At 34.6% G+C, this 17,615-nt stretch overlaps 1 pseudogene; it reads left to right on the forward strand.

Moving 5' to 3' along the window:
- Positions 1–14,730, forward strand: part of LOC101701342 (cytospin-B pseudogene) — a 42,282-nt pseudogene extending 27,552 nt beyond the window's left edge.
- The last annotated feature ends 2,885 nt before the right edge of the window (positions 14,731–17,615 follow it).

Raw genomic sequence — 17,615 nt, forward strand, 5'->3', positions numbered from 1 at the left:
ACGGGACAAGAGTGGACTGCTGAATGAGACAGTAAAACATTTAAAGAGCCATGGCACAGGAAGCACAAGCCAGCTTTAACACCAACGAGCTTTTCTCCAATAGGAATAGGACACTTATGCATGTTTAAACTGGGACGGAAAATGCTTGAGATCAAAGTTTTAAAGGAAACTAATCATTCCTTTTAATGAGAGACCCGGTGGCATTTGAATATTCTACAGTATTTCTTTGCATTTCTTCTGGGTCACCCCCCAACTCAGTTATTTATTCATTTTATATATATATATATATATATATTATTTTTTTTAATTTTATTTTATTTTTTCCTACCTGGGATTGAACTTGGATCCTTGCGTTTGCGCAGCACTGAGCTAAATCCGCCAGCTCTTCATTTTATATCTTGAAAATGCATTACCTTATTATAAGACATTCCATGAAATTGCTGACTTGCATCATTAAATGCTATTCTTTTTATGTTCCCCAATATTGGTCTATATTAACATTTCAAACTTTATTTTTCTCAACCTTGTTGTCGTGGGCTGAGGTGGGTGGAGAGTCCCCGCAATACCAGGCCAGCCAGGCCTGACTCTCCCCATGCAGAAGGTTGTAGAAGAATCAGATAGAGATCGAAAGCGTAGGAGCAAAGTTTGTAATTTATTCAGCAAGTATGAAAGAGTACAGCTGCCTTCTCTCAGAGAGACAGGCAAGGAGTGTCATTGAAGGGGTCTCGAGGTATTTATTTTATAGTAGTCAGGGGTCTATCCTGTCTCTGGACTGAGGGCACCCCTACTTGATTGGCTAATTGCTTAATTTGGCTAATTACTAGGGAAGGATCATTGGGGGCTTTCACACCTTAGGGTCAAGTTTCCTTTTTATTTTAGCAAACCAAGCTTTTCAGGGTACAGTTTAAAGAGGAAGCATAACTGCAGGCTGTCAGCTCTTCACAGTTGGTTAAGCCTGTTCTGCCACCCACCTAAACTCTTGGGGGGCGTTCCCTCATCTTTCCCTGTCTACAGGTTTCTATCCCTACATTGTAATTGCTAGGTATATTCTGCCCATTTAGTTTCAACAACATTACATTAGAAAGCAACTCATATATACATAAAATGGTGAGGTTTAGGGTTTTTGTCATGCTCTGGATTTTCTCTATAAATAAAAATAGTGTTAATGATTTTTTCAACCCCTAATGATTTCAATCACTTCTGTAAATGGCAAGAGTAAAGAGTATAGTTTTTAATCCCCTTTTTCCTGCTTTTTACACTTAAGGTATATGTTTACACATACATAATTAATAGAATTATTTAACGTTATTTGACATCATGCTTCTCCTAAAAAAATTATAATTCTCTATTCTTTAGTGCATGGCTACAGATGGTAAAAATCCAATAATATTACAGTGTCCACTGATGAGCAATGGATGCCAAAATGAACTAACTCAAAAGAAAACAGCAATGGAGATAATCCCTTCAACAACACTTGAGAATATGGACACAAAAAAGGAAGTAGGTTGTTCCTGACTAGAAAAGCGAGAGAGTTTACAAGCTTGGGAAATGAAAAAGTACAGTGAATTAGTGATTTTCAGTGTCTAAAGGAAAATGAAATAATGTGTGAAAAAAGTGATTACAAGGCTATGCAAAATAGTAGCATTTCTGTCATTCCAATCAAAATGAGTCAACATTCTAGTCTTTGCAATTTTCACCCTCAAAGGCACCACAAAATCAGAAAAAAAATAAAGAATTTAACAGGAAATTTGGCTTTCCAAATGTGTGCAAATCAAAAATAAATGTTATTATAAATAAAGATCAAAATGTATAATTGATATTGTGAAATAGGAAGAAAACATCTAAAGAAGTAGGGGAAGCAGGAGGGGTAGGGGAAAGGAAAGAAGGGAAAAAATATGAGAAAAGGAAAAACATGGAAACAAAGTCTTTGTAGATAGGGAAGGGTCAAGGGGGTGAAGGGAGGGCAGGAGAATGAGGAAATGTAAGAACTAAGATATATTATGTAAAGTATAAGATCCTAATGATGAATGTAACTGTATTGCATACCTAAAATGTACCAATAAACTTAATGGAAAATAAATAAATAAATGTCATTAATCTCTCTCTTAATTTTTTTCAGTCTCTCTCTCTCTTTCTCCATTGTGTGTGTGCATGCCACGAGATACACACATACAGACACAAAAAAGAAATGTGGCTTAGGCCATCCCACGCTCCTAGGGCAGAGAAGCTGAGCCGGCCCAAGCACCCAGAAGGAAGCTCCCCCACCACCATCCCAAGCTCCTAGGGCAGAGAAGGTGAGCCCTGTGGGTGCCAGAAGCACCTCCCACCCCATGGAAATGAGAAGACACATAAACAAGCCTCAAAAACAGACTTCTGGATCACCTACAGCAACCCCAAAGGGAAACGAGATGGAACAATCTGATACTCAACCACCTGGACTCTCTGAACTGGCAACAAAAGAGGATCTGTGAAAAATGAAATCAGAAATAATTACTCAGATAACAGCAAAGACTGTGTTCATGGTGCAAGACATGATTAACAAATCTAGAGAGGACACAGATAAAAAAAATAGAGGATCTGAGGAACATAATGGAATCCCAACATAGGAAACAAATGGAATCCATAAAAGAGATGCAAACAGATGCAAACAGATTTCCAGGAGATTAAAAACTTCATCGAAAGTCTGTGCAGCAGAATGAACCAATGTGAGGATAGAATTTCAGATATAGAAGAAAAGATTGCAGTTAGTGACCAGGAAAATAAAAATTGCTTTAAAATTGTAAAGAAACATGAGAAATTAATTCAGCAGCTGCTAGACGATGCAAAGAAGAATAACATAAGACTGATTGGAGTCAATGAAGAAACAGGAGAGAGTGCAGATGACATAAAAAAAACTCTTCACAGAAGTGATGGGAGAAAACTTCCCAAGCAGGAGAAAAGAACTTGACATACATATAAGTGAGGCATATAGGACTCCAGCTAGGCTTGATCAAAAAAATCTACATATAGGCATATAATAGCTAGGATTCCAGAAATCCAACAGAAGAATAAAATTCTACAGGCAGTGAGAGAAAAGAAACAAATTACATACAAAGGAAACCCCATCAGAATCATAGCAGACTTCTCAATGCAAACCCTCAAGGCAAGAAGAGCTTGGAGTGATGTATTTCAACCCCTAAAGGAAAACAGCCTCCAACCCAGATTGACGTAACCTGCAAAATTATCTTTCAAAATTGATGGAGAAATAAGATACTTTCATGATAAAGAGTACCTCAGGAACTTCATGAATATCAAACCGGCACTCCAAAAAATTTTAGACAATACCCTAGGAAAAGACAATGAGGATCACAACCCCAGGAAACCCAGTGGAATGAATCCATTGGGCGTGACAAATTAAATGCAAAGGGGGAGAAACCAACAAAAAGAAAAAGTCATGACAAGGCTTTTAAAACTTTGAACTTCATCTCCCTAATGAGGGTATAATTCAATCTTATTATTTTACTGACTAGTATTTTTCTGATTCTAGAGCTGCATACCTTTCCTTGTGCTATACTGGCTATTTATCATCTTCTTATGTCTACTTTTTAATTGGGTTGTCTATTAATGAGCTGTAAGAGTTCTTTATATATTCTGGTCATAGGTTATATGTATTGTAAATATGGTCTGTTTAAGGACTACTTTTCATTTTAATGATGTCATTTCAAGTTGTAAATTTTGATGGAATCTCATTTATCGATATTTTTCTTTTATACATCATGTCTTTTGTATCCTAGGTAGTTCTTGCCTACACTGAATTCATAAATATTTTCCCTTGTAATTTCTTCTTAAAGTTTTATACTTTTAGGCTTTCTTATTTAGGTTCATAAATCCCTTCAAGTTATTTTCATGTATGGAAATAAAGGGTTGAGGGTAATTTTTTATATACGGATACCAGGTGTTCTAGTGCCGTTTGCTGAAAACACTATCTCTTCCTCGGTTCTTGAATTGACTTTATATTCTATAAAATGCTAATGTTAAATAATCTTTCGAAACTCAGTGGACCATATATGTGTGGTTCTATTTCTAGATTCTCTGTTTTATTCCAATGATCTATATGTCTTTCCTTACACCAACACTGCCTTGATTACTGCAGCTTTAGAAGAAGTCTTAAAATTAGGCACTAAACATCTTCCAACACTGATTTTGTTTTTGGTTTTGTTTTTTAACTTTTCTGGTCATTTGTACTCCTACATAGCTTTTAAATTTCAATATCCAATTCTTCATTTATAGTAAGTATACACAGATCTGAATTTTTATATATACCTTGTGTTTTCTAATCCTGCTAAGTGCAAATACAAGTTCTAGAGGCTCCTAGAGATTTCTTAGTATTTTCTCTGTAGATGATCATTTCATCTACATATAAAGATTTTGCTTCTACCTTGCCAACCCTATCCTAGTTGTGTCATTTTATTGCCAGACTATTTTGGTGGGGCCTAGGTTTCAAAGTTTAATGGACAGATAAAGAGTAAGCATATCTGCCCTTGTTCCCCACATTAAGAAGAAAGCATTGTATCTTCTCCATTCATATAAGGCATTCTCCCTGGAAGTATGGAGTACATGTCTTTAATCTGTTGAGAAGATTCTGTTCTACTTCTAGTCTCCTGATAGCTTTTACCTTGAATGGCTGTAGAATTTAGTCCAATACTTTTTCTCCAACTAGTGACAGGATCATGTGGCTTTCTCCTTTCCTTTGTTAAAATGATGACTTTTAGGGGTGGATCTTCCAATGCTGAACCAACACTGCCATCCCTATACCAAAACCACTTTCTACATCCTGCCAGATCTGACTTCTAATAGTTTGTTTTGTTAAACAAATTTCTATCTATGTTCATACTTTTTCTTCTATTATCTTTATCCAGTTTTAATATTAGCACAATGTTGATTTCCTAAAATGAGGGGAGAAGTGTTCCTTCTTTTTTCTGCTTTGTTTGATATAATTTATCAGTTAAAATGTATACGAGCCTGTTGTTGTCATACAGGTAGGTTTTCAAGCTAGGAATATACTTTCTTTAGTAGGTGTTATTCAAACTTTATATTTCCTCCAGAGTTAGTTTCATTAATTTGTCTTCCAAGGTACTTCTTAGAAGTTGTCAGATTTATTTCAAAAAAGATTTTTGTAATATGCTTTCTATATCTTTTTAAATTCTGTAAAATCTGTGGTAATGTTTCCTAGATCTTAATAGTGTAATTTTAAAAATGTATAATTGATATTGTGTAACAGGAAGAAAAGGTCTAAAGGAGCAGGGGAAGTGGGAGGGGTAGAGGAAAGGAAAAAAAGGAAAAGGAAAAATATGAGAAAAGGAAAAAAATGGAAACAAAGTCTTTGCAAATATGGAAGGGTGGAGGGGGTGAAAGGAGGGCAAGGGAAGGGTAAAAAAATAAGAACCAAGATACTCATGTAATGGTACAAGATCCCAATGATGAATGTAACTGTATTTTATACCTAAAATGTACCAATAAACTTAATGGGAAAAAAAAAGAGTAGCAATGATAAAAAAAAAGAAATGTGGCTTAACAAGAAATCAGTAAAAAGATTTTTTTTATTAACATATTCATGTTGGTAAGTGAAGATACCATAAATATGAAACATAAATTTGAACTATAAAGAATAAGATGTCTCTTACATACAAACAAAAAGATAATTGTGAAAGTAACTGCTCTAACCATCAAGGATGGATATGTTTGAAAAGAAGTTTAATGATTTGAAAGATAAAGACAAAAATTCTGAGAATAAACCTCACCAATTAATGATAGTCATCAAAATCCAAAATAAAATAAATCCCTCAATATTCTCCTTTAGGAGTTCCACTGCTTCTATTGGGAAAGATAAGGCAGAAATAATATTTATTAAAATAATGCTGAGCGTAAGTCCCTGATTAAGAAGACACAGCTTACATTCCTCAAGATACATTAAAGAAAATTCCATTAAAATAAAAACAATAATAATAAGATAGGCAAGAACTGGACAATATAGTGTTAAGTAGAGATAGCACCATGAGTAGAAACCAAGATTTGCTTTTGATATCAATTTTCTGTTCCATTTTTCAGTAGCATGAGATTCTTAATTCAATGCAACAAAGATGTATTAAGCACTTTTTATGTACTCATTACCATATTAATCACTGCAAAGAATTATATGAAAAAGACAGGATTTAAATCAACTAGAATGAGAAAGAAATAAAATCCAGTTTGAGCAAAATATGGGCATAAACAATGTTTTTATGGGTGATCAGAAAAGATTTTACAGCTTCATACATTGTCTCCTTTGACATGAAGGAGTAATCTCACTAATTCATTTCTCTCTTAACTCACTTTCTTCCATCTATCAGGCAATAGGAACCTTCTAATATTAAGTATCCAAAAGTATAAAAAGCAAAAGACTAATTTCATCATGAGGTGTCACAGCCTGAAAAAGTAGGACATGATAGTCCAGATAAAAGCTATTTTTCCAAGAAATGTACTAGTGATTAGTGCATAAATTGTACCTTACTAAAATTATCAAATACACAATTACTTTAAACATTAAAAGATTAAATTCAAAAATCATTTAGTGAACTCAAGCTTTTCACCAACCCAACACAATTAATATGCTCCTTGGCCATACAGATTAATTTTTTAGAAATATTACGTTTCCCTTTATCTAATTAGATTATTTTCATTTATAGATTGACTTTGCATTTTCTTTGTTGTATCCATTAATATGCAGAAACTTTTTAGTTTGAAGTAATCCTTCTTATCTTTGCTTTTGTGTTTGTATTTTATTGCCATATATAAAAATTACTATTAAAGCAAATGTCAGTCAGGTTTTCCCTATGTTTCCTTTTAGGAATTTTTCAGTTTCACAGTTTGTGTCTTTAATTCATTTTGAGTTGATTTATACATGTACTGTGAGATAGAGGTCCATTTCTATTATTTTTATCATTTTTTCCTATGAATGCTTGGATTTCCCAGTACTATTTCTTGAAGAGACAATCTTTTGCCTATTTTCTGCTTTTAGCTCCACTTCTAAAGATCAGTTGATCATACATGTGAGGGTTTGTTGTGGGGCTCTCTATTCTGTTCCACGGACCTATATGTTTTTACACCAGTATTGTTTTGTTCACCACTGATTTATATTTTGAAAACAAAAACTTTGTTGTTTCAGCTTTGTTCTTCTTTATCAAAATTGCCTCGATGTTGGTGGTATTTTATGGTTCCATGTAAATTTTAACATTTTTTCTATTTATTTAAAAGCCACCATAGGGGTATTGATAGAAATTGTATTGAATATGTACATCATGTTGGGTAATATTGACATTTTAATAATACTTAATTGTGGTATGTTATCCTTTCTAATATGTGACTAAATTCAGTTTGGTAGTATTTTATTGAGGATTTTGGCATGTGTGCCTATAAATGATATCACTCTGTTGTTTTCTGTTTTCCTTTGTCTAGCTTTGGAATGAAGATGATGCCAGACTCAAAAAATGAGTTTGGAAGTATCACTTGTTAGCATTATTTCCACTTTGAATGTCTGGTAGAACTTACCAGTGATGCTATCTGCTCCTGGCCCTTCCTTGGTGCAGTGTTGCTGATACTGACTCCATCTCGGTGTCTGTTCTACTTAGACTTTCCGTTTCATTTTAGTAGGTTTTGTGTTTTTAGGAATTTATTCAGTTCTTCTTGTTTTGCCAATGCGCTGCAATATAAATAATCATAATAATCTGTTACATACACTTTTATGTACGTGCATTCATCTTTACTAGGCACTGAGTTTAAGAATATATGAGTTGGCCTAGAGGAGTTACTTTAGTTACTAAAAGTAACAATTATACATTAAAAATTGTTCAACCCTAACAAGAATTTAATGTTTAACAAGGGCATAATCTTTATTTCTGTTGATGAAGCATGAACCAATCTCCAAGTACGAACACTCAAAATACAGAGACCTCTTGAGGAAGAAGATAAAGTTGGCTTAAGGTGCAGCGCAAAGAAAGGACCCATTCATATGTACAGCAGTTCAATGGTGTTACTAGATCTGCTGGGAAAAGGTTCTGACATTTTCCCGGAAATGATTATTCCATCATTTTCCTAGAAGTGGGCTGGAATCTCCCAAATGACATATATATTATATTGTGCCTGCCTAAAGATCTATAGTTCAAGCTAGAGCATTAAAACTGTTCTATAACACAGAGCCTCTAGCTATATTTTAATTTTCTACTTCAAAACTAAAAAACAAAAGGTGTCATTGTTAATTTCTTTTTAAATTTAGGTTTAAATTGTAGGGAAAGCTGAAAAAGAAAGATCAATGTAAGTAATATAATTTGCAATAATATATTCAGTATTTATGATAAATGATGTATCTCTCTTATTTTTAAATTAATGGTATATGAAGTAAATTGCCATAATTTGGAAGAAGTTAATGATATATTCTTCTCAAAAATTAAGAAAATATCTACTACCAAGAAATTAACTCATAACAAATGCTGGTGGCACTGTGGGGAAAAAGCAACCCTTTTCAACTGTTGGTGGGAGTGTGGACAGATGCAACCACTGTGGAAATCAGTGTGGAGACTCATCAAAAAAATAAAACTAGAGGTTCCACTTGGCCCAGATATCACCCTTCTTGCTATCTTCCCGAAAGAATTAAAAGCATCATAGCATAGTGATATATGCTCACCTATTTTCATAGCAGCACAGTTTGTAATAGCTAAATCTCAGAAACAACCCAAATCCCTATCGACCAACGAATGGATAAAGAAGATGTGGGTTTTTTACACAAGGGTGTACTAGTCATCCATAAAGAAGGATAACCTTGAGACATTTATAGCTAAATGGATGCACCTAGAGGTCATACTCTTAAGTGAAATAAATCAAACACATATGTATAAATATTGCATAGTTTCTCTGGTGTGAAAAACTAAATGTGTAAAAAAAGATAAAAATGTATAGTAGGAAATGTGAAATAGGAAGAAAAAGTTCAAATAGGAAGGGACACTAAGGAAGGGGGAGAGGGAAAGGAAGAAAGGGAAAAGGGAAAAAAAGAAAAGAAAGATAAAATAGAAATAAAGTTTTGTAAAGAAGGAGAAGAAGGGAGGAGAGGGGAATGGGAAAAATAAGAATTAATATATATCATGTGCAGTTACAAATTCCATATGATGAATGTCTCTGTGTAACTAAATTAGACCAATAAACTTAATTAAAAATAACAAATTAAGAGAAAACACTTTGTATTGGTTAGGTTTCTCTAAGGAACAGAATCAATAGAATATGTACTCTTTTCAGTAGGTAGGCTTTCCAACTCGGAGGTGTAAGAGTTCACAATAACTGTTAGTGTGCTGGAGAGCAGAGAATGAATTTGCTGCTCAGTCCAAGAAGTTAGAAGATATGGAGCAAAAGGGATCAAGGATATGGCACCAGTTCAGACCAAGACCTGGACACTCCCCAGAGTCACTGGTAGCAGTCTGTGTTGGAAAGTTGAGGAACCTGGAGTCAAATGTCCACAGGAGATGGCAGCAAAAAACATACCCGCTCAAGCAAAATGGAGCTCTTTAAAACACATACCAAAAAACCAAAAAAACCCATACAAAAAAAACACATCCCAATTCTTTCTTTCCCTTTTTTTTTTCTCCATCCAGGTTACCACCCTACTGGTTGGGGCCACCTGCAACTCGTTTGTCCATTCCCTCACACTGCTGACTTACATCCCAGTCATCTTCTGGAAGCACTGTACATACAGACCCAGGACATTGTTTTACTAATTTAGAGGTGTTTCTTACTCCTGTTGAACTGATACATCACAGTTAATGGTCAGAACAGTACTGTATTTTGAAGTGTAGTTTTTAAAATATATATTCTTTTTTGATGAAAATTTTTACTGTTTAATTGAAAGTGTGTCCTTTTCTTCTACATCTATATAACTATAACCACTCTTAAAGTTCATCTTTCTTTTAGGCCTAATACACAGCCTCTTTTTTTCATGAGTAATAATCTTAATATCAGTCTACATTATATTATGATTGCTTTAAAAGCTAGGTTAACCATTTAATTATAAGGAAGGCTAAAACAAGTATAGGTTATGATGAGATGTTGCTTGTATGGTACACAGGCCATATTTTTTAGTTTATGTCTAAATCTGTATAATATGAAAATACTAAAAGTTATTTTTAAATGATCAGTATTAACAATGTGCTACTATGAGCTTTATACTTCTTCATACAAATTATTTCATTATTTTAATTCTTGGCTGCATGTAGCAAAATGTCATATTTGAAGTGGATTCACCAGTTAGATGTACAAGTATTGGGCCCGAGATTTAGCTCAGTTGTTCCGCCACCTGCCTTGCAAGCTCAAGGTCCCAAGTTTGATCCCTGGTACAAAAAAAAAAAGATGTACAATTATTTCACTTAACAGCCAGATGGAAGGTAGCCAGTTTCAGAACATTTTCAATTTTGTATCTGCAAAGCATCAATGGCTTTGTTCATATAATGGGTGCAGAACCATCCACAATCAAACTCATAAAAGTTCTGGGAACTGGATGAAAGGAGAAGAATCCTTTTTCTTTTTGTACTTTAACATAAGAAATATCTTTTCTAAAATCTTCCTACCACATGCAATATTATTTTTTATTTTATTTTATTTGTAATTGACCCATGCTAATCACATATGTTTATAAATTACAGTATGAGGTTTTAACATCTGTAATCATTGTATAATGAAGTCAAGGTAATTACCATATCTGACACTTCAAAAATGTATTGTTTCTTTGGGGTGGAAGGATTCAAGATGCTTGTTTTTAGCCACCTTAAAATATGTGATAGATTATTATTAGCTGTATTTATCCTACTATACAGTAAAACTTATTATATCTAACTGTATCTTTGTACCCATTGACAAACTTATCCCCAAATGTGTCTCCCACCATCCTAACAAGCCTTTGGTAACAACTGTTCTCTACTCTCTGGCTTTATGGGTTAACAGTTTTAGATTTTACATATGAGTGATATTATGTGATATTTGTCTTTCCCTGCATAGATTATTTCACTTGACATAGTGTCCTCCAGGCTCACTCATGTACCATGAATAACAAGACTTTTCTCTTTTATTTACTTTTTTCAGTATAGAGATTTAACCCAGACCCTTCACACAGAACTACATCTTCAGCCTATTTTTATTTTTTATTTTCAAATAAGGTCTTGGTAAATTACTTAGTTGCCAAGGTGGGCTCAAACTGAGATTACAGGTGTGTGCCACTACCCTTACCCTCATTTTTTAAAATAGATGAATAAAAGTCCACTGCACATTCATACAAAATATTTTTATCCATTTATCTGTTGAAAAACATTCATGTTGATTCCATCTCTTGATTACTGTTAATAGGGCAAGAGCACCACGAACATACATTGGGGAAAAAGTGTCTTCAGTAAAGGTTGCTGGAAAAATCAGATATCCAAATACAGAATGCAACTAAACCCCTATTTTTCATCATAAACAAGGACCAACTCCAAACAGATTAAAGACTTAAGCATAAATCCTCAACCTGGAATTACTATAATAAAACATAGGTATACTTCATAATATTGGATCAGGCATGAATTTTAGTGGTAAGATTTCAAAAAGACATGCAACAAAGTATAAATAGACAGACTTAACTGCATCAAACTAAAAGCTTCTACACAGCAAAGAAAAAAATCAAAAGTATAGAGATACGACCTATAGCATGAAAGTACTTAAAAACTTTGCATAGTAGAGAAAGTTAATATAAAAAGAACTCTACTCAATAGGAGTAATAATAATACTACTAATAGATGAGCAAAGGACCTGAGTAGATATTTTACAAAAGACATAAAAATAGCCAGCAGGTAGATGAAAAAATGATCAAAATCACTAATCATCAGTGAAATGCACACCCATGCTTTAGTTGGATAGTATTAGTTCGCCCCAGATGGGATGGCTAGTATCAAGAAGAAAAGAGTAACAAATAATGGTATATGGTCAGAATAGGATACTCGTCTACCCTGTAAGTTGAAATATGACTTAGAATAGCCACTATAGAAAACAGAGTTTACTCGAAAAAATTGAAAATTGAATTATCATATAATCCAGTAATTATATTTTTAAAAATTATTGTATTAAAACATACCTTGCTGTTAATATCCCCTCAAAGCACTACTCTCACTTTGAAACACTTATCTAATCATTCTTGCCACTTTATGAAGCAGTCCTCTTCTGTGTGTGTCCTCACGAATTGTGAGCAAAACCACTGTGAATGTTGCTGCTGAGTGCCATCTAAGGAAAGGCAGGTTCATAAAAACCTTATGGTATGTCCTTATCCACCTTATTCACTGGACCTGGTACCTCATGACTTCTGGCTCTTGACAAAGTCAAAGAAACTATGAAAGTTAATGATTTTGAATTGATTCAGGACATAGAGGCAGCCACGACAGTGCAATTAAAGACATACAGAAGAGGATTTTAAGAACTGCTTCAGAAAGTGGCAAGAACAAGGGAATAAGTATGTTCAAAGCAAGGGTGGGGATCTGTTTTGAGGGGGATTGATTGTAACATGTCTTTTACTGTAATCGTATTTTAATTTAAAAATTTACAATATTTCTCAATCATAACTCATATATCTAAAGGAAAGAAATCAGTTTGGATGATATATCTACACTCTGGTTTATGTCTATTGCAGCTCAATTCTATTTCTATTTTCATTAGAAGCTTTAAAGAATAACTGGCCACCACTGAGTCATATAGCCAAGCTATATGAGGGGACCCAACAAAGCTAGCATTTTATGTATTTCATCTCTGTTTGAGGGAAGCCCATAAAAATATGCTTCCTACTGGAGGCAACCTTTGGGTAACCAAATTTTAACCTATGAAATCAAGAATATTAATGTTTACCCCAACATTAAATTAGAGAAAATTTTTAAATGGAAAATAAAAGACTTTTTAAAATCTAATGTGAGAGATGAGGGGTGGGGTGGCCTTCCAGGTGCAAGGAGCGCTCTAAACTGGAAGGCCTGGGCCCTTTTCAGACTGCAGCAGACTCATGGACACAGCTCGCTTGCATGGCGGATGCCTCGTTGGAGGCTAGCTAAGTGGCTGCTATCGAGTTAGCAGAGCCAACCACCTGATAGCCAGAGGATCCCAAACCAGTGGATGTTCCAACAACCAAAGGGCAGGGATATTCCAACTTCCCAGGAACCCTCAGTAGCTATTTCAAGAGAGAGGTCTGCTCCACGAGGTCCCTGCAACCCAAGTTTAGTCCAACTTTCTCCTGCACTCACACCCCTGCTGAGTACCTGAGGACCACTTCTGCAAGCTCAAGCAAGAGAATGAATGGGAAGAGAAGGCAGTGCTTGAGTCCCAAGTTCAGGAACTTCTAGCAGAAGTCAAAGACAAAGATAGTAAAATAAACAGGCTTCGAAGCAAACTAAAGAAATCCAAGGAGCGGGCCTGGGATTTAGCTCAGTGGTGCAGCCACCTGCCTCAAAAGTGCAAGGATCTGAGTTCGATCCCTGGCACCAAAAAAGGAAAAAAGAAAGAAGGGAAGAAAGAAAGCCCTGAGCACTGACAGGACGGATGCATCGGTTCCAAGTTCAGATGGAATAGCAGCTCCACCATAAGACATAAAACCTTTGGTAAGAACCCTTGAGGAGAAGAACAAGACCTCTCAGGAGGACCTTGGTGACCTAGAAGAAGAAAACCAGGTCTTGAAGGAAAAACTGACTTACCTTGAGCAGCCACCAAATTCAGAAAGGGCAGCAAGTCATACTGGTAACAGGAGCTGCACAACATCTATACCTCAAGAGTCAAGCTTTGGAATTCCAACTGGAAATAAACTGTCAAGTGACATTGATGAGTATAAGAAAAACACATATGGAAATACGTCACAGACATCCAGAAAGAAGAAAATGAAAAATTGAATGGGTGTCTAGAACTAGAATGGTGTAAAAATAAATTAATGACCAAAACTTCTGAAGAATGTAGAGTGACCTTGGAAGGCTTGAAGATGGAGAATGGCTCCTACAGGCTCATTTGGAAGATGAGAAGCAAAAAGCAATGGAGACCAGTAGTACCTTGGGGCAGGGAGCAGAGAACTGTGCCCTTCAGGAAATGTTGAAAATAGCTCAAGCTGAGAAAGATCAGCTATAACTGTCTGTACTTAGCTCAGACAAGAATTGTTAAAAGCAAATGGTGAAATTAAACACATTTCAAGCCTGCTAGCTAAGATGGAAAAAGATTATTCTTACCTGAAGGAGATCTGTGATTATCAAGCAGAACAGCTGAGCAGAACCAGCCTAAAATTGCAAGAGAAAGCATCAGAGAGTGATGCAGCAATAAAAGACATGAAAGAAACCATAGTTGAATTGGCAGATCAGGTGGAACAGCACCCAGCTGTTAACTTACACAACAATCAGCTGATTCATGAGCTAGAGAACAATGTGATAAAGCTGGAAGAGCAGAAATCAGACCTGGAATGGCAGCTAAAGACCCTGACAAAGATAAAAGAGGAGGCTGAGGAAAGGAGGCAGTTTCAGCAGACCTGGAGATGCAGGGGTGGTGGGCAATGATGTCAAATTTGAGGCGCAACAGCAGCTATGCACTGTGAAGAGGAGGATTTTGGAGGAGGAAGAGGAGAATACCAGGCTACAGAAGGAGCTGTGGGACATCCAGGGTCATGACAGCTCTGTGGTCTCTGTCAGCTAGCAGTTTTTGGTCAAAGAAACACAGCCCAGCCCTTACCATGACTGGAAACTACAGCCATTTCTATATGAAAGGGGGAATCTCTAGTGGAGGAATTACCATTTCATATAAAAGAGTCCAGTTGTCTTCTGTACCACTCACTGTTCCAAACTGTGGCATATTACAATCAAATCTTTTTAGGTTTTTTCTGCATTTTCAAAATCAACTTCTGCATGATCAAAGATGAACTTTCTCTTTTTTTTCTCCTTATGAAGATTCAGCAATCTGATTTGGAGAATAAAATGAAGCTCTGGAAAGATAAAATACAAGTATGGTGAAAAAATATTTCCTATGCTCTTTGAGAAGAGTGGCTTAGCAAACTCCCATGCCTGGTTCTGCTTTTTTGTTTTTATTTTCATGCTGCTGTTTTGAATATAGGATCTGGTAATCTTGGAATTGACACTACTTAAGGCAAAAGAAGTCTTGATTGAGCCTGTGCAAGCTGAAATCTCACTTTATTACCTCATTTGAAACAAACTGCCACTAAGCTTTGGTTTGATTTCCAGAATCTTTGTTGTACTAAAAATAAGTAAATGTTTGGTTGAGAATTTAAAAAATGTAATTAGCCAGATAAGTATGCAGTGACAGTGTTAACTGAAACCTAACTGAAAACTAATGAAGGAAACTTACAACAAAAGCTTTATGAATAAAACTTACCGTAGGAACTTAAAGACTTTTAATACAGAAGGGTACAACTCAGAGTAATCTAGAATTCAAAGTACAACTTTAAATTTTTGGGTAGTGTGTATGTTTGTAAAGATCTGTATCCAATTCAACAGACTCTACCAGTGAAAAACTTACTACACTTCTCATGTGAGGAACATTTTATATTATTTATAGCAAAGGACCATTAGCTACATTATAAAAAGGAAAATTGGGATTAAGAATTCTCTTTAAACTCAGGAAGATATCAAATTGGAGCACACAGACTCACCAGGAAAAATTAGCATGGCATGAAAAAAAAGATGTTGATACCTTCTTTATGAAGATGATTAGATACTCGCTGGATTATCCTCATGTTCTGGGAGATCTTTATGTTGGGTTGAAATTCTTAGAATGACTTAAAATGTACTTGGTGGGTGTTTTCTAATCTAGACAATAAGAAAAATGAGACCTTACCTTAAAATGTACAGCTGTGTTAACCTTCATATTTTGATCTATCTTTACTCTGAATTTTGTTGAATATTTTTATATGTAAGCATTTATGAAGTGCTAAATAAATATGGTATTATTTTTAAAATCTAAGGTGAGATATTTTCATTGAATTGAATTATTTGAACAATTTACTGACAATCTAGACAAATAACATGGACAAACATAACCTTGATGCTGTCTTACTTATTCCACATTTCTCATTTATAACACAATATTTTAAAAATATCACTTTGAGGAATATAAAACTAAAAATGATTGATTATTTTCCAAAATTTTAGTCACCTCTTCCCAGCTGGGTATCAGTTACAGAGTTGTGAGATGGTGTAGTGGTGAAAGAGAAACCAAGTAGTTAGTATAACCCCAACCTTCAAGGGTAGCTTCTAAACAAGTTACAATGATTCATTAGGATCACCCAGGCCTAAACCAATGGAGCAAATTAACCCAAATAATACACTAGAAAGAACAATGACTTTTTCTTAAATTGCACAAACCAATCTCTGTAAGTTTCCAAAGAAAAAGAAGTATATTCACATAGGCCATTTATCATCTTGAGGAAAGACACATCATTAACTGCATAGTGGAGATGGTGTAGCAGAGAAACTGAAAGACAGTGAGACTCGATGTATATGAATACGGAAGTTAACCAAGGCAAACTATGTACTTGCTTCTGGACTGTTTAAATACATATTTCAATAAATCCCTTTTATATTTCTTCTATTTTGAATTATGTTTTTATTGCATAAAATATCCTAATTTCTCATAGAGTTAAGATTGCATTATTTCTCTGTGATATCATAGTATCTCTATGATAGATATTTGCTAAAATTGTCTTAAACTGTTTAATAATTATTCAGTCATTTATTTAATTGAATGAAAAATTTGAAAATGATTTAAATATTGACCATAATGAGCTGTGTGTCAATATTTTATGTCATGGTATGTTTGATCTCTTCCTAGAAGAAACTCAAGTATATATGATAAAAATATACTTGATACTATTTATATTTAGATGTAGTTTTCAAAATTTATCACACAGAAAAGCAAATTTTGATTGAGTTAAAAAGTGATTTGAATTTACCTGACCAAACCACGATAAAATCTATCTCATCTTACCTGTCCTCACCAGCTAGAATATGCCTATCTGATCTTTATACATTGCCAAGCAAAATCATTCACAAAGCCTCAATTTAAGCCTTCATTCTTTCATTGGGTTATTATATAATGTATTTCTTTCTTTCTTGACCTACTCTTAATAGTATTTTTCTTTTAAAAGCTATTTCGGTATGATTTGAGTTGCTTCAGCAGGCCATCTTTCACTAGGTCGTAGTATCTATATCCATTCTCAGCTTTCCCATAATACTAAATGCAGTACTTGTTTCATGTAGCAATCTTATTTCATAAAACATAAAAAGGCATGTGGAATTTAGCTAATTGGAGGCTCATGATTTAAGTTCACAGAATTATTACTTTATTATCAATTACACATCACCTTTATTACTTTATCATCAATTACACATCACCTCTATAAGCACAGCTTCATGATAAATACAGCTTAAGATAAATATATTCTTTTTAGAAAATAAGATTATCACAAATAAATATGTAGTCAAGTCATGTTCACATGAATCATATATCTTACAAGTGATTTACCTGCAATTTCAAGGATACCAATAACTTTGACGCATAAATGAATC

The sequence above is a fragment of the Heterocephalus glaber genome, unplaced genomic scaffold (genome assembly GCF_053883595.1).
Source record: "Heterocephalus glaber isolate CG9 unplaced genomic scaffold, H.glaber_assembly_v1.0 deba00000470, whole genome shotgun sequence".
NCBI lineage: Eukaryota > Metazoa > Chordata > Mammalia > Rodentia > Bathyergidae > Heterocephalus > Heterocephalus glaber.